This window comes from Schistocerca cancellata, chromosome 3, assembly GCF_023864275.1.
Source record: "Schistocerca cancellata isolate TAMUIC-IGC-003103 chromosome 3, iqSchCanc2.1, whole genome shotgun sequence".
In the NCBI taxonomy this organism is placed as follows: domain Eukaryota; kingdom Metazoa; phylum Arthropoda; class Insecta; order Orthoptera; family Acrididae; genus Schistocerca; species Schistocerca cancellata.
This window is the reverse complement of record NC_064628.1, coordinates 763,795,669-763,814,393: the sequence shown is the minus strand read 5'-3', so window position 1 is coordinate 763,814,393 and position 18,725 is coordinate 763,795,669. Positions and strand designations below refer to the sequence as shown.

The 18,725-nt window shown below is 45.9% G+C and overlaps 2 protein-coding genes and 1 non-coding gene across 3 annotated transcripts in view; 1 reads left to right on the top strand and 2 right to left on the bottom strand.

The window, feature by feature from the left end:
• The window catches only part of LOC126175789 (calcium uptake protein 3, mitochondrial-like), a 392,821-nt gene that overhangs the window by 117,033 nt on the left and 257,063 nt on the right, over positions 1-18,725 (top strand). The window lies entirely within an intron of this gene.
• The window catches only part of LOC126176555 (GTP-binding protein Rhes), a 706,272-nt gene that overhangs the window by 570,948 nt on the left and 116,599 nt on the right, over positions 1-18,725 (bottom strand). The window lies entirely within an intron of this gene.
• Positions 9,921-9,994, bottom strand: Trnat-ugu (transfer RNA threonine (anticodon UGU)). Its single transcript has one exon. It is a non-coding gene; the product is annotated as a tRNA-Thr (tRNA).

The window sequence follows — 18,725 nt, the reverse complement described above, 5'->3', positions numbered from 1 at the left end:
GGGGGCGACACCTGCTCTCGACCCGACGTTCGATAGAGCAAGAGAGCCATCTATCGACTCGTTCTCCAGACGTTGGTGTAAGACTGGGTCGTCTTCTCGAAATTAACTAAGGGTCCGTAAGTGTGATCGATGTCAATCTCGGCTTCTTCGGCTATCTCATCTCTCACCCGTCACACCCCATCTGGCCGGCGGGTCGGTAAATGTAAGTCGCAAGTAATTAGCGAAGTCTTGCCTATATTTCTTATGCTGTTGCAGCTTCGTGTGCCCATCCAAGAGAAAATGCCAAAAATCAATTTTGTCCTTTTCCGATTCGTTATACACGTAGCCCACCACCATTCCCCGCACCCATGTCACTGCATTGGTTTTTTGGACCGGGAAATAAGATTCTTGGGGGAAAAAAAGTGTGTCTGATGAAATTGTGTGAGGGGCGGAGCGTAACAGGAACGCCAATATCTGTTGTGTCAACTGCCACACTGGAGCCGTCCCACTACATTCTAAACGATGTTCATCAGTGTCCACTGTTGCGCAGCCTAAACATAGTGGAGTGTCTGCCAAATGAATCGCGTGCCGCCGTTGATTCGTTGCGAACTTCCTATTTATCACCACATACCACGTTGAGCGTACCGACGTTGGGAGGTAAACGTTCCGTATAACGCGCCAGATCTGTCGCCAGTTCTTGTCTGGGTACTTCTTTTCCAGGGTATTCCTGGGACACCGGCGCAGTAAGAGATGGTATACGTCTCGCGTCGTCGGTAGTCGTGTTGTTGGGAAGGAATCTCTGACATAGCTAAGCTCCAAAAAAAAAGACTTGAAGTGTGACAGCTTCGGTGAAATATGGCCCACATCGACTGGTGGCAGCATTGAAGTGGGCGCTAGTACATCGGCCAACGCACCCGAGATATTGCGAAATTGGCCGCGCCACTGTCGGAAAATCGTACTGACGAATAACGCCCGTGCCTTTTCATATACGTTCACTAGACCAAGTCCACCCTCTCCAGGTGGTAGCGTAAGCGTTGTGTATCGGATCTTAAACAGGTGTCCCACACTCACGTAGGTTCCGAAAGTTGCTTGTATGCGTGATGCCATTGTGCGCGTTAAAGGCAGGACATGCGCTACGTGAGTGAGTCTCGGTGCTAGGTATACGTTAACATAGGTCACCCTCTGAATCATATCCAACGCTCTTAGTTTCTGTAACAGCACCATTGTCCGCATCAGCTTTAATATGCGTCGGTAGTTATCCGCTGCTGTCCGCTGCACATCCGTGTGGAACGTAATACCTAGGCATTTTACGGTCTTAACTAAGATGAGCGGCCCTTCCTCCCCCGGTTGTAATCCTCGACCGACATTCATGCAGCGTGATTTTTGTAGATTAAGCACGCTTCCTGCCGCCATCCCGTATCGCTGTATCCATGCCAACGCCGTACGTACTTCTTCGCCTGTCCGTGCCACCAGCATCACATCGTCAGCATAAGCTCGGCAATGAAAGGTCAGTTGTGGCAACGGCACTCCCTCCAACCGTCTTCGGAGACCATATAAACAGGGTTCCAAAGCCATTGCATACAAAAATATCGACAGGGGGCAACCTTGACGAACTGACCTTGAAATAACAATGTAGTCAGTGCCCCGTCCATTCACCGAGACCCTTGATCGTACGCCGTGTAACAGTCGCATGATCACTAGGATGAAGGCCTGTGGGATTCCCAATCTGTCCATCACCGCATGCAAAAAGGTATGATCCACTCTGTCGAATGCATGATCGAAGTCAATAGCGACGAGTGCCGCACGCACTCGGCATGCCGCTGCTAATGCGATGATATCTCGGTAGTCACTGAGCGCCGTATGTACGTTGCTCTTACCGCCGAGGCAAGTTTGATCTATGAGGAGTCTATCAGATAGTGAAGACCGCAGGCGAGCCCCAAGTATGCGCGCGAAAATCTTGTAGTCGCAGTTCAAGAGAGTGAGTGGTCTATAATCTCCTGGATTTCTGCCACCGCGTGGTTTGGGTATGGGGATGATGATACCCTCCGTGAACTCGGCAGGTATCTCAGTCTGCGGTAACAGGAGTTCGTTGTACATCTGAATCCAGGTCCATCCCATGAGGTATGCAAAGGCGCGGTAAAATTCAATTGGGAAGCCGTCCTGTCCAGGGGACTTGTTCGGAGCCCCCCTGGCAATTGCGTCTGTCAGCTCATCCTCTGTTATCGCTGTGATGAAGGTCTCTGCATCCAGCGGTGGTCCTCTATCTGGCATTTCCGAGATGACATCATGTAGTGTCTCGTGGTTCACATGTACAGGTCCATATAACTGGCGGAAATAGTCGGTAAACACATGCGCAATATCACGCTGGTGCACGACTGGCTGGCCAGTTTCAGAGATTAGTTCCCTGATCAATGTCCTGCGTCGTCGTTGGCGTTCACGTACCACGTGGTGCATGGAGGGGGTGTCGGCAGCAACTGTGTCCGCCAATCTCGCCCGGACCATTATACCTTCCATTCTTAGTCTCGTCAGCTGTAATAACTTGGCTTTTATCCTGCGCATGGCCGTGTGCCTTTCCGGCGATGGTTGTTGGGTCATCAGCTCCCTCAGGGCTGTAAAATAAAAATCAGCCGTTGTGCGGTTCCACTGCGATTTGTCCTGCCCGTATCGTATCAACGTTCTCCGTAACGTTGGTTTTGCGCATTTAATCCACCACTGGAGAACCGAGGTGTATGCTCGTTGGCGACGAACGCAGGTCTCCCAGGCCGCCTCTATCGACCGGTGACATTCAGTGTCACGTAAAAGTGCACAATTCATTTTCCAGTGACCTTTACTCCGCCATATCTTCTGACGCGTTAGTGAAATCGTACAGACGTACGCCATATGATCCGTAAAAGCCGCTGGCCAGATTTCGGCATCCAGTATCGTCGTCCGTAGAGCTCGCGTCACGTACACTCTATCAAGTCTACTCGCCGAGTGTCCCGTGACAAACGTATAACCCGGTCTGTCACCATGCTGCAATTCCCAGGTATCAGGAGTGCCATTTCGGTAATCAACGCACGCAGTTCCATGCATGGCACATAATGAGGTACTTGGTCCTTTTTGTCGACGACACAATTAAAGTCGCCGCCCACTACATAGTTATCAAAGCGTCCAGCGAACAACGGTGCTATCTCTTCGGTGTAAAAAGTCGCCCTTTCTCTTCGTTTTGTGGAGCCAGATGGTGCGTATAAATTGATGAAACGAACGCCGTCGACAGTGATCGCTATGCCGCGTGCCGAAGGGAGAGACCTGACGTCCTCCACTCCTATTCCTTCCCTGGTGAGAATCGCCACACCGCATCCACTTTCATCGTGCACTGAATAATGTGCCTCGTAACCGTAGAACTCTGGCGGCGATGTGAAACGCACTTCTTGTAAGAGGACAATATCCACGTCCGCAGCGCGTAACATATCTTTCAGCATTTGAATTTTAAGCGGTGACCGTATGCCATTAATGTTTATCGTGGCAACGCGGTACGCCTGGCTTGTGTTCATCAGTTGTAGGGCGGTGTCATTAAGCGTCCATCTGCACCCCCGGCGCTCCTCAACACACTAGTTGGTCAACATTTCCCGACCCCTCCCGGCCTCCGGCCAGGACTGTCCTCAATCGTCGCGTTCGTATTTTCATCCCGTTCCTGTTGGTCCATTTCTTGCGCCCAGTCCCCCAGAATGTTTCCGGAACTGGTCGAAAGATGGGAGGTAACGTTGTCATCGCTCTGATGTTGGACAGTTGTCATCTCCACTGCCGCCTTCCGGTCACCAGAAGGAGAGTTCAAGTTATCGTCGCTGTGTAGTTCCTGCATCGTCATCTCGGTATCTGTTGAATCCACTGGTCTCAGGTCGATACTGTCGTTGTCGTCCACTGTCCCCTCGGGACTATGGCTATCGTCAGCAGAAGTCAGTCGACGTTTCTTTCTTCTCTTCGGCGAACGCTGTTTCCGTTGCCGTGCTTCCGCATCGGCTGTTGGGGTTGCGTATCCTCCGTCTTGGGCCTGGCCTATCACGCTCTCGGTGGAAGCACTGGCAGCCACCACGGATGATCCTGGAGCCGCCGTCAGCTGCATCTCTTCTGTGGTGTCTTGTGTCTGCTGTGGTGGAACCGGTGGTCGGAGTTCCAGTCCGTTAGTGTCCATGTTCTCTATAGGGGGCAGCTGCTGGTGCCCATCGGAAGTCTCCCTCGCGTCGCTTCTCAGGGCTTCCACAAAGGTCAACGGTAAGACAGTCGTCGGTTGTGGCGCCTGAACGTCAGCCCGTGGAGTTTGCACTAAACGTCGCTGGAGGCATTCCGAGCGGACGTGACCTTCTTTCCCGCACCCCGAGCAAGTGCGAGGTTGCCCATCGTAGATTATAATTGCTCGACAACCTCCTATGTATAAATAAGAGGGGACGTGCTTGCGCAGCTCTATCCGTATTTGTCTCACCCCATTTAAAACGGGGTACGTGGTAAAACTCGTCCATTTTTCGGCCACATGGGATAGAACTGTACCGTATGGTCGAAAGGCGTCGGTAACAAGTTCAGACGGGACCTCAAACGGAAGTTCGAAGACTCGTATAGTGCGGATCCCCATTCTCGCGTGATCGACTGTAACTGCACCAACATTCCCGTCGGCATGACAGAAACGATACCCGTTCGGTGATCGTTGTAGAAGTCTTTCGCAAGCCGCCTCGTCAACAAGCTTGACATAGACGACGCTTGAAACGAGCGATAAATTGATTCCCACGATTTCCTGTGGATCGATTTTCACCTCTTCTCTGAAGAAACGTTCAACCTCGTGTGCCTTTGGTCGTGTATAGTCGTTCGCAAAACTGAACTTCAAAGTCGTTTTTCTGTACGAGTGTGCCATCTCGTTCTATACTCACAACACCGCACACGCGAAGCTGCTCCGGCGTAAACAAACAGGCACGCGCACCACAGCGCGGCCGGCAGGCAACACGGTCCGCACTGTGTCACTGCCGAAGGCAGACTGTATTTCTAGTTTTTATTTATTTTCGATTATTGGATATTGGCACAGTGAAATGTATGTTATAAAACAAATGCTAACAGAAATTTCGTCAAATTACGGTGAGAGATGTTATGATAAATGTCATGTTTCAGGGATCATCTCTCTAACAAAATGATGAGACAGGAAAGGAATAATGTCATGAAGCAGAAAAGGACTCCTAAATGACAGGAAGCAAACATAGAGGAACAAAAATTATACTGTACTGAAACGGGAGCAATGAAAGCAATATGTAGGATACCAATGCAAGATAAATCAACATGAATGAAATCAGGAGGCAAACTGAGGGTAGTGAATATCACAGACACAGGGAGTAACCTAAGAGAGTAGTCGGTAATCTCAAGATATATCCCAAAATTAGTGTGGTGGTATGGTTACAGCAGTGTGGTCCTCTTTTTCTTTCTCTGAGCTTATGCACTCAGCTGAAGTTTACCACACACTCGCAGACTGGCGGAACTTTATTGCTATATGAAGTTGGATCATTTGGACGCAATGAAATCGCTTAATTTAGGGCCCCAGTAGGACATTTGTAATGGAATACTTATTAAATCACGTAATCTTTATGTTAGGTCCATAATACGGAACTTCACCTGAAAAATTTTTTTTAATCTAATGCAATACGTTCATGAACTGATGATGGAGACTCCTGCATAAAGCAACCAGTAAAACAGTTGAATCGCCGCAAACTATGGTCGTAAAAAAGTCTAATCAACAGGGACCGAGACGAGGCCATATCAATGACAGTCACAAACGCGACAGCAAGTGCTATTGTTTGTGGTTGGTCCAACTGAATCAATTTCCAAGTGATCATCGCGAAGGGTGCTGCATGCAGTTAACATTTTTAGTTGAATGCGTCCCAAAGGACTATTGTTGAGAGCGACGTATACAGCTGAAAGTCTTCAATTAAACAAAAAATACGGAAACTGGTCAATAATTGATTGGAGGCGCATAGTGTGGTCTGACAGATCGCGACTTTTCTTCTTCTCAGGCACTGACTGCGCTGACAGCGCAATCTGGCGTTTACCCCACAGTATGTGGAAGATGCAGTTGAGACCGGACGTGGTTCTGTAACATTTCGCGAGTGTTTCTCTTACTAAGATTTGGGCCTATCCATTCAGGTTACTTTGGTCATTAAAGAAGGATGTTTATTTTCAAAAGATTCGCTGGGCAGAAATTTCTGAAATTTCTCTTTTCTCTCTTTCTTCCACAACTTCGTCATGGGTATGTTCTGGACACTCCTGTCTTACAAGATAACAGAGGCTAAAACGTTGTCTCGGCAGAGGCGAGAGGAACCGCCTGTAGCAGTAGCAGTATAGAGTAATATAGTTTAGTTTGTGCTTTTTCACGTATTCCTGCGAAGAAGTAAAGTATACCTATGTATTTTACTGTGTAGACTAGCGTGTAGCAAAGTACTCTCAGTTTTCGTTTTTCCATAAATCTTAGTGCATATCGCTGTATGAGGCGGATTCTTCGTGCAATTTTCCGCCGTCCGAAGCACCACGTCTCTACGTTTAAATCTCGTGTTAGTAGACAGCATATACACTACTGGTCATTAAAATTGCTACACCGCGAAGATGACGTGCTACAGACGCGAAATTTAACCGACAAGAAGAAGATGCTGTGATATGCAAATGATTAGCTTTTCAGAGCATTGACACAAGATTGGCGCCGGTGGCGACACCTACAACGTGCTGACATGAGGAAAGTTTCCAACCGATTTCTCATACACAAACAGCAGTTTACCAGCGTTGCCTGGTGAAACGTTGTTGTGATGCCTCGTGTAAGGAGGAGAAATGCGTACCATCACGTTTCCGACTTTGATAAAGCTGGTCAATGGTGGCCGATCAACTGGCTCGTCACAATACACCAGTCACTACTCTTGATGAACTGTGGTATCGTGTTGAAGTTGCATGGGCAGCTGTACCTGTACACGCTATCCAAGCTCTGTTTGAGTCAATGCCCAGGCGTATCAAGACCGTTATTAAGGCCAGAGGTGGTTGTTCTGGGTACTGATTTCTCAGGATCTATGCACCTAAACTGCGTGAAAATGTAATCACATGTCAGTTCTAGTATTATATATTTGTCCAATGAATACCCGGTTATCATCTACATTTCTTCTTAGTGTAGCAATTTTAATGGCCAGTAGTGTTGTTTGCCGGCCAGAGGGTCCGAGCGGTTAAAGGCGCTACAGTCTGGAACCGCACGACCGCTACGGTCGCAGGTTCGAATCCTGCCTCGGGCATGGATGTGTGTGATGTCCTTAGGTTAGTTAGGTTTAAGTAGTTCTAAGTTCTAGGGGACTTATGACCACAGCAGTTGAGTCCCATAGTGCTCAGAGCCATTTGAACCATTTTTGAAGTAGTGTTGTTTAGATCAGTGCACTGGAGTTTTCATATTTATTTCATGCAGTAGCTTTTGGGTAGTCAGAGTTTCAAATGAAAAAAAACACGTAACAGACATAAGTTTGACAAACCCACAATGCTAGTGTACCTTAAACTCAGCCCGCTTTCTTGCAATCATTTCATTTCCAAATTCCAGCCACAATTGTTATTTACTTACAATTTTACCACTGTTGGCAACATAATTATTGCATTTAAGGTCCGTGATACGTCACTTGGTTACATAAACGAGTACAAAATTTAAGCTATATAGTCTTGACAGAAAAAAATTGGAAATTGATGGTAAGTTCCTACGGGATCAAACTGCTGAGGTCGTCGGTCGCTAAGCTTATACACTACTTAATCTAAATGAAAGTAACTTACTCTAAAGACAACACACACACCCATGGCCGAGGGAGGACTCGAACCTCTGACGGGGGAACCGCGCGAACCGTGTCAGGGCGCCTAGACCACGCGGCTACCCCGCGCGGCAATCTTGACGTAGAAGGATTTGTATACCACTTGAAATATTTACCCTAACGTTTGTATTAATCAACTCAAGCAAAGATCTCCACAATGCTTTAAAAGGTACTCTGAGATAATAGTGCTGTGTTGCTATTTGTTTTTCTTATTTAGAAATGTTTCTGTTTTTGCTGCCTGTTCTTTGCACCTAGTATTTTACAGACTCCATCTTCGTTTTAAGACGTGTGGCAGTTTACATGTGATGTATTACAACAGAGAAAAGAGTTTGTGACCACTGGGGGTATTCTGTTTTAGTTGTTTCATTTCCGCATTTGCATTTACGTTTAGTTTTTTGTCAAAAACCTCTCCAAAACAATGTTCTGAAAAAGTGCTTTGTTTCTCCATTACATCATTTGTTGATGACTTAATGACCGGTACGTTGTTACACATAAGGCTGTTTGGAGCTTTCTAGAGCACTCCAAGGTAGGAAATCAGAGACAGAATGCAGAGAACAGGCAAAAGTTGTAACGTTTAGGTTACCGGAGCTAAAGAGTAACATTAGAGCCCTGCAAATTGCAGACGCTCTGGGTAGCTTCTCCAGAGTAAAGTTTCACTTCAGAGAATTAACTGGTAACTCCATCCACCGCTTAGATGCTGTTGTAAGGCGTCACGGTATAAAGTGGCCACGAAAAGGCACGTCTTAGCAGGGACAGCAAGCTTGATACTTGCTCCTGAGATCTGCAACGGCAGTGGGTTTACACAGCTTAGAGAGCTACTGTTGCGGTCCCCACCCACAGAAGGACGGAGGGCGGAGCCAAGTGACGTAAAACACTGTCGTTGTTGGCATTAATCGGAGTGGCAGAGACGTTTAGCTTTCAGCTGAACGCTGTTGATACCACACTTGGAGTTTGTTAATGTAAAGTGCAGAAACATCCCTAAGGGGAGGGGGGGGGGGAGGAATTTAAATGTGAACGGCGGCGAGAGGCGCCCTGAAGGAACAGAGTTACTCTGCATATTCACCAAAGCATATTATTTAACGGTGTATTGGTGGTCTACTACAGGAAGGGAGAAATAGTGCCCCCACTACTTTATATGTCTGTCAGGGGGTCTCGTCCGTGACGTGGAGATGTTCTGCCGGCGGCTATCGAGCACAGTGGGTGCAACCAGCTCCATATAGTGGAACATGTCGGCACGAATGACGCCCGCTACTTGGCTTCTTAGGCCATCCTCGGCTCCTTTCGGCGGATGGTCGGTTACTTGAAGGCAGCTGGCATCACACACAGGGTGCAGGCAAGGTTGACTGTTTGTAATATTGCACCCACGGTCAATCGCGGACGTCTGGTTTGGAGCAGAGGAAGGACTAAACCAGAGGCTCAGACGACTCTGCGACGGCACCAGATGCGAATTCCTCGACCTTCGCTATACGGTGTAGAATTATAGAGTTCCCCATAATAGGTCACTAACCCCAGCAAGCGGCTACTAGGGTAGCGGAGTATGTGTGGCATACACATGGGGCTTTTTAGGTTACAGAAATGCTCCCTTGGTATAGGAGACAAACTGCCTGCCAAAATCGAAGTTACATCCGCCACAGTGTTCTCAGAGAATGCTCGTCCTCGCAGATCGGATATAGAAAAGTTAATATGATGTTAGTAAACTGCAGGAGCATCCAAGGATCGGTCGTAGAATTAGTATCGCGCTTATAATGCTCAGATAATTAGGAACAGAAAGTTGGTTGAAACTGGAAGTGTATACCAACGAAATCCTAAATTCAGCTTGGAATACTTATTGTAAGGATAGGTTATTCGCCAGTGATGTCGGCGTATTCATTGCAGTACACTACTCGATAATATCAAGCGAGGTTGTCACGGATCCCGAATGAGAATTAATCTGAGTGAAGTTAAACATCAAAGGTAGGTCAAAAATGGTAATCGGATGCTTTTATAGACCGCCTGGGTCAGGAACTGTAATGATACAGAACTTACAGAATATCTTATGACTGACTGAAAACCTCAGCTGCCGACATGTGTTGTTGATATACGTTGATGTGGACAGCTGAAAATGTGTGCCCCGACCGGGACTCGAACCCGGGATCCCCTGCTTACATGGCAGACGCTCTAACCATCTGAGCCACCGAGGCCGCAGATGAATAGCGCGGCTGCAGGGACTTATCCCTTGCACGCTTCCCGTGAGACTCACATTCCCAACTGTCCACAATTCTACATATGTATTGTACCTTATAGACATTTGCCCACCCACTTATTACTCGCGCACGCTTTGGCGATTCCCGTAAGAGTTTGGGCAACCTGTGCGCATTCGCACAGACGAAGGTCAATGGCTGGGTAGCCTTTAACTATATATACGAAGACAGTAACTTGTTCTCGAAAGAACAGTTACTGTTGATGACCGTGCAGCTTTTCCCTGGAATAAATGATGACTAACTGACAACCTCAGCTGCCGACAGGTGTTGTTGATATACCTTGATGTGGACAGAATATCGTTAACAATTTTCCTGATCGTGCTGTTGTAATGGCGGGTGACTTTAACTTGCCAGTTAAAGATTGGAAGTGACATGCTACCTAAAATGATGCCAGACATAGGGATTCGTATGACATTATTCTGAATGTCTTGGCCGAAAATTACTTTGAGCAGATAGTTGGAGAACCAACTCGTGGCAACAAACAGATCTGAACTTATCGAATCAGTTATCGTACAGTTTGGTCCCATAGGAACTTACCACAAAAACAAGTTATCGTACAAGATGGTATCAGTGATCACAAGGCTGCGATAGCAACTATGACTATAGCTTCTGCAAGGAATGTTGTACCTGAATTGTCAGCATCAAATATTCCCTGATGAGGACGAATATGCGGATTTGATTTGATTTATTGCTCATTTAGAGACCTGTTGCCTTACATTTTATGACAGTTCGTTCATTTTACAGCTTTTCATGTAGACTGCAAAACATATACCATATTACAAAGAGCAGTTATTGTTTTCAGCAATTACAGTGGAAGTAATAATAAATTAAAAGTACATTACAAATTGAAAGAGAAACACAAAAATATTCATATTGTTTGTCGATATGATGACAGATGATAGGAAAGACTTGGATAGAGAGAGAGATAGATAGAGAGAGAGAGAGAGAGAGAGAGTGTTACCGTATCTGAGCCAGCCTGATCTGAAAGCCTTGAAACGACTACGAGTCTTGAAATCCCGGTCCGCTACAGTTTAATTCAGGGATTAATATTTCTAATCACTGTTTACAAAAGCATTATAACTATTATGTACACTGTGGAAAGGGCAGTGGTGTGTGAGTGTAAAGTACGTTATTTTTTAGGGTTATTAATTAACCCTCAGTTCCTATATTATGTGTTTCGAATTTTACGTGCTTATATACTAAGTGTTCAGTTAGAAGTGTTACATCCCAAAAGCGGTACAATGACCGCGGGATGGATATTCCTGCTGTTTATAATTAACCTAGAACAGGTTTACAGGGTTGATTGCATTACATCATTTATTCTAAATCAGTTTAATTATTCTATATATTATGTAAGGCTGTCTGCGATACGTGTTGGTGAAAATGTTCGCTGTTTGAGTAAGTGTGTGTTTCGGCATTGCCTCTGTGTTGGTGTACGAATTGGAACTGCTGTCGTACGTGTCTCGGTGTGTTGCAGTGTTCTGTTATACGGACATGTCTGTCTGTTTCGTCATGTAACGTCCTTGAGACATCACCAGCGATTTTATTTATTATCTCCCAGTCGTCTAATTTCCCGTATCATGTCATCACTGTACTTTGTTGGTGTCTGGTGTGCTGCTCTGTATCGGTGACAGTGAAAGAGTATGTGTTATGGAGATCCACGTTCCCCACATGTACATGCAGAACTCTGACTGATGCCTATGTGGTGGAAGTGCGCAGGGTAAGATCCGTGAGCTGTAAGAAAGTGAACCAAGTCACGGCTGGGAGTGATACGGCACGGTCTCAGACTTTCCCTGATGTCCGGGAAGAAATGATATACCCTACGACCCTTATAGCTAGACTTCCGTTCCCTTTGTCAGGTGCCGGCCGGAGTGGCCGAGCGGTCATGGGCGCTACAGTCTGGAACCGCGCGACCGCTACGGTCGCAGGTTCGAATCCTGCTTCGGGCATGGATGTGTGTGATGTCCTTAGGTTAGTTAGGTTTAAGTAGTTCTAAGTTCAAGGGGACTGATGACCTCAGAAGTTAAGTCCCATAGTGCTCAGAGCCATTTGAACCTTTGCCAGGTATCTACCAGCCATTTAACGAGTTGGCGCTTCTAGGTGATGTCCTGTCCGGCAATCTTGATTACCTTATCCTGTCTCCCCCTCCACAGACAGTAAATTGCAGCTCGAAACATAATGATTATGTCGGTAGGGAAGGTTGGAAGCACCACGCAGAGTGAATCCCTGATGTGGTGTTGAAAGCCCCTGATCAAGGGCACTTCTCTGCCCTCGCCGCACGATATTCATTTTCCTCACCAGATGTACTCGGTGTGACAATGTACTGGCTGCGAAACAGACTACAGACTCAAAGAGCGCAGAAAGGTAAGTTCTCAAAGGTGCCCTGAACTGTGTTATGTTGAGTCTGGCCGCTTGTGCATGATCTTGGCAGCCTTGTCAGACGTTGTTCTGATGTGTTCACCACAGGAGAGTCGTTCGTCGAGTTGCACACCGAGATATCGTGTTTTCCGTTGACTGCGTATGCTACTGTCATGTAGTTTTATGGTTGGATAACTTCATAGTGTACCTTTCAGTAGCATCTAAACTGTTTTTCGTATAATCACCTGAACTTATAATGTTGGCATTACTGGCTGACGCTTGTGAGTATCTGTGTCGACAGGTGTTCGAGTTGCGCTCTTAAGTCAGCAGAGGCCACCACCCGGACGTCAACTGTGTATGCTGTCGCCCCGTTCACACGGTTATCCCCACCCAGGTTGTGTAGGAGGGGTTCAAAGGCGATATCCCAAAGGACGATAGCCAAAAGTTGATTTTTTTGTTCATTTCTGACTTCCCGCACGCGATCCAACCACCCTGTTTCTACAGCAGTGCGAGAGGCTATCAAATAATTGTTCAAATGGCTCTGAACACTATGGGACTTAATTTCTGAGGTCATCAGTCCCCTAGAACTTAGTTCTACTTAAACCTAACTAACCTAAGGACATCACACACATCCATGCCCGAGGCAGGATTCGAACCTGCGACCATAGTGGTCGCGCGGTTCCAGACTGTAGCGCCTAGAAACGCTCGGCCACCCCGGCCGGCTGAGAGGCTATCGTAGAGGGCCTTGGGTACATGCATATCTCTGAGTCTTGCAAACATTGCGGGCCACCAGAGATTATCAGAGGTTCCCGAAACGTCTATGAGAATACCCTGCAGATTTGCTTTCTGTGCCATTGACAGTGGTTATCACCTTATTCAGTGCGTTATCTAAAGATTTTCCCGCCCTGAAATCGAATTGGTGTGGACTAAGGCCAAGGAGCTCCCGGTGCGATTGCAAACGATCGCACAGAAGTCGTTCCTGGACCTTAGCCAAGTTGTTGGTTGGTTGGTTGGTTGTTTGGGGAAGGAGACCAGACAGCGAGGTCATCGGTCTCATAGGATTAAGGAAGGACGGGAAAGGAAGTCGGTCGTGCCCTTTCACAGGAGCCATCCCGGCATTTGCCTGGAGCGATTTAGGGAAATCACGGAAAACCTAAATCAGGATGGCCGGACGCGGGATTGAACCGTCGTCCTCCCGAATGCGAGTCCAGTGTGCTAGCCACTGCGCCACCTCGCTTGGTGCCAAGTTGTTAATTAAGCATATAGAAATATGCGTTTTTGGATCTAGGGGATCCTTGTCCTCTGATTTTTCTTATGGCGGTATTTTCTGTTTTCCAGATCGCAGGTACACGTCCCAGTCGTAGCGCTTCGTTGAGTAGATCCGTCACGTGTGGAACAGTCTGTGAAACGACAAGTTTCAGTGCCTCAGATGGATACCGTCTGGACCGGGGGCTGTTTTGTTCTTTAGTTTGGCAATCGCAAACGCAACACGCTCACACGCAAAGGGAATAACGACGGTACCATTCTCATAGAAAGTGTTCGATGATGTTCACTGTCCAGTACGAATCTGTTCATCCGACTGTTTCTCGTCTCGGGCAGGAATTTGTTTAGCAGGAATTCTCCATCTCTCTATTGTGGTACTGTCATATCGTCTGAGTGTTGCTAAGATTAATGGCGCCTTCAGATGCTCAGTATGTATCTCTATGAGTCCCCCCAAGTGGTGGTTTGGAGCTGTTAATGCACGTGTGAGCTCCAATGTTCTTCTTGTGTTTTTTGTTACTCTTGTTTCTAGCGTTATTTTACTTCCCTGAATGTGTTGAAACGTCCCCTTAGAAAAATTATACATGAGTGTGCTAAAACTGACACACAATATTTTTAGCGCAACGCAATCTGACTTTCAATAATCCCTACAAAAGAATGGCCCTGGCTAACATTAACCTATACCTTTCACAAATCACTTACCTCACAAAAATCTTCGTTGCTCGAACTACTGCAATACAGCGAGCGCCACTACTGCCAGCTAAATAAAAGATTCAAACTACGGAAGGCACTAACTACTGAGAGGCATAGTTAGCAAATGAAAGATTTTAATAGAGAACAAACAATGTATTTACCTTAATGGTCATAATATATATAGCAGTTCATGACATCCATTCGTACAAATGTACTGTTTCTGATGGACACACGTCCAGATTATCCATTCTCAAAAATCCGCCATCTCAGTTTCCCACATCCACCACTGCTGGCGGCTCGCCTCCAACTGCACAACGCTACGCGCTGTTCACATCCAACTGCCCAACACTACAATGGCAGACAACAATGCAAACTAACCACAGACTGCACACAGCACAGCCAGTGATTTTCATACAGAGCGCTACGTGGCGTTACCAATAAGAAAACCCAAATAGCCTACTTACAGTGTGAGTCTGACGTTTCTGTCCCTTGCCTTTGTCGCTCTTTGATATCATTTCCATATGTTTATTGGTTCTTTGCTCAACATTGTTAGTATTCCAGCCCTTGGTATGTTTAGCTTGCGACCTGTGTTAGCGGTCGTAGTGCAGCCCTTTGTGCTTTTTGTAATAAGACAGTCAAGTGCATTATGTATCCACTGGCCCCTCAACTACAGGGCTATTACAAATGATTGAAGCGATTTCATAAATTCACTGTAGCTCCATTCATTGACATATGCTCACGACACAATACAGATACGTAGAAAAACTCATAAAGTTTTGTTCGGCTGAAGCCGCACTTCAGGTTTCTGCCGTCAGAGCGCTCGAGAGCGCAGTGAGACAAAATGGCGACAGGAGCCGAGAAAGCGAATGTCGTGCTTGAAATGCACTCACATCAGTCAGTCATAACAGTGCAACGACACTTCAGGACGAAGTTCAACAAAGATCCACCAACTGCTAACTCCATTCGGCGATGGTATGCGCAGTTTAAAGCTTCTGGATGCCTCTGTAAGGGGAAATCAACGGGTCGGCCTGCAGTGAGCGAAGAAACGGTTGAACGCGTTCGGGCAAGTTTCACGCGTAGCCCGCGGAAAATTGGCTCATGCCACAACTGGAGACCGACAGCGCCGACTTCATCTTTCAACAGGATGGTGCTCCACCGCACTTCCATCATGATGTTCGGCATTTCTTAAACAGGAGATTGGAAAACCGATGGATCGGTCTTGGTGGAGATCATGATCAGCAATTCATGTCATGGCCTCCACGCTCTCCCGACTTAACCCCATGCGATTTCTTTCTGTGGGGTTATGTGAAAGATTCAGTGTTTAAACCTGCTCTACCAAGAAACGTGCCAGAACTGCGAGCTCGCATCAACGATGCTTTCGAACTCATTGATGGGGACATGCTGCGCCGAGTGTGGGAGGAACTTGATTATCCGCTTGATGTCTGCCGAATCACTAAAGGGGCACATATCGAACATTTGTGAATGCCTAAAAAAACTTTTTGAGTTTTTGCATGTGTGTGCAAAGCATTGTGAAAATATCTCAAATAATAAAGATATTGTAGAGCTGTGAAATCGATTCAATCATTTGTAATAACCCTGTACATTTAGCAGGAAGGCCTCAATCATCTGTCTTAGTTTTGCCCAGTCTACCTTGTGAAATAACAATCGCTGATGTCTGGTTTTTGTATATATTTCTAGATGTGGAGCACAAATGGAAGAAAATTCGGAAGCATCGTTCAATATGATTTGGACAAAGATGTTCCAAGCAAGGTCTTAAGAGATAGAAAAAACCCACAGTGGTTTAATAGTCATGTTAGAAAACTGCTCCTTAAACAAAAAGAGCTTCCCCTCAGATTCAAGAGAGGTCAAAACCTGACAAACAAAAGCCGAACGAAGCGAAAATGAGTGAAAGGATAACAGTGAGAGAAGCGATCAATGAATTTGAAAGTTAAAGTTTTTCAACCGATCTGAGGAGAGATCCTAAGAGACTTAGATATTATATGAAATCAGTAAGCGGTTAAAAATAATCTACTCATTCACCCAGAGACTATACTGGCGTCGAAACGGATGATGGCAAAGAGGAGACGGAAAAACTGAATTCGGTTCAAATGTTTGTCAATTTCTAAGAGACTAAACTGCTGAGGTCATCGGTCCCAAGACTTGCACACTACTTAAAGCAACTTTAACTTATGCTTGTAACGCCGGAAATGCATATCCTCCTATTTCCATCTATTGCTTTGCAAATTTTTTTCCTTATTTTGTTACCTGAAGATATAACATTTCTGTGTCTTTGTATATTGTAATTGTTTTACTATTTGTATATATATGCATTTATGTCGATTTATAATTGGTTTGTTTTGTGAATATTATTTGTATTTATACGCTGGGTCTGGCCTAGGGAAAACTATGCTATCGAACGAATACATCGATAGGTCGTGTGGAGAACCAAAGTGTTTAGGATCTTTGGTAGTGTTAACTCTGTCGCGTGGAGCGCGGGCAGAGGGGGAGCAGGTGTGTTGTGTGACGCTCCCGCGAGTTGCCGCGCTTTCGGGGTTGAGCAGCATGTAATTGCGCTCGACTTGCTATGATAGTTTCTGACACGGTGTCGCGGACGGGAAGCATTAGCTGGCGCACATCAAGAGCCCGTTTCGCCTGGTGACCGTGTCGAGAAGAAGGCGCGCCAACATCCAGCTTCTGCAACAGCGACGGCCGACAATGAGTGACTGTCGCCACCTCCTCGATCGACGGCTTCAAACCTTCAATCAACCAACAAGGAAGACTTGAAGCACGTAAAGTTTTAGAACTGTATGGCAGACCTCAGCTTTTCAAACTGTTCCATTTTCATAACTAAATTACAGCAACGTAGCATGAACCTTTGTTGCTCATTGTCCCAATTGCATTACCAAGCAGGGTCCCTTCCTTTTCCGGAATGAACCCGAGTGTCGTTGAAATTCAAACGCCAGCATCATTCGATTTCACTGCTTTAATTTCAAAGTTTAGTTAAGGTATTCATAGCTGGCTACAATATTTAGATTACACAAGCACAAATTAAGAGTGCGAGTTTTGTTACCGTATTTTAGCTTACCTGTGACTGCAGCTCAGCTTGGTACGTACTAAATTTTACTATTGTTAATTGTTCAGAATCATTTAATTCAAGTTCAAAGTTAAATCTCTTATTTCTAAACTGCGTAGATTCAAGTAGCTTTTGAAATGATTGTTGAGGTAGTCCAAGACTAACCGTATTTTACTGAATTTCGGTGTACTTCAGAAAGAAAGCTCACTATCAACTTCAGTCACTAAATTAACTTTCGATTTTCCGGTTTTATTAATTCTTTTGCTAACTTAAGTCAGAGTGTAGCGAAATTTATTACTTCTGACAAACTTTCAGTTTTCACACTACACGTGTCAACCTTCAGTTGCCACGCTTTTAGTGCTAATTATATGTGCAATAACCTTTCTTTTTCAGTTATTATAGTAGTTGTCCATAGAACTGGCGACCGTAATTTTCCCCAAATCTTAAATATCTAATTAGCGCCAATTAATTGTTAACGTAACGGCCGCACATTTACTTTCTTTATTAATTTTACCCCTTTTCAAAATTAATTTCCACCAGTTTCATTTGCATTTTTCCTTTCATTTAGATGTAACCCTTTCCTCCCTCTTTACCGACAGATTAACTTCGGTGACGATTGCTTTTCTCAAATTTCCATTAGGTAAACGCGGTTTAATTTTTCACTGTCATTAAGGTCGATAAGTGAGGGGGAGGTTACATGCTGATAACAAAACACACGCCCATGCCCAAGGGACAACTCGAACCTCCGGCGGGAGGAGCCACGCAATCCGGGACATGGCGCCTTAAACCGCGTGTCCACTCCGCGAGGCTTGAATTCGGTCTACCGAAATTGTCTCACTGCGTAAGATCGTAACACGAGCTGTCCTTTCAGTCACCGTACGAACTTCGAAATGACAACTGTTAAGATCACCGTTTGCAGAACAGAAAAGCAACTACAATCGCTTAGTAGTGAAAAGACATCAGGACTGGATGAGATACCTATAAGATTCTAAAAAGATTATGCAAAAGAGCTTGCTGTCCTTCTAGCAGCAGTTCATTGAAAATCGCTGGGGCAACGACGGGTACTGTAGTCTAACAGGACGTTGTGGTTCAAGTCTTGTTCCGCTATATGAAACTCGTCCGGCCATCCTGATTTAGGTTTTCCGTGATTTCCCTAAATCACTCCAGGCAAATGCCGGGATGGTTCCTCTGAAAGGGCACGGCCGACTTCCTTCCCCATCCTTCCCTAATTCGATGAGACCGATGACCACGCTGTCTGGTCTCCTTCCCCAAAACAACCAACCAACC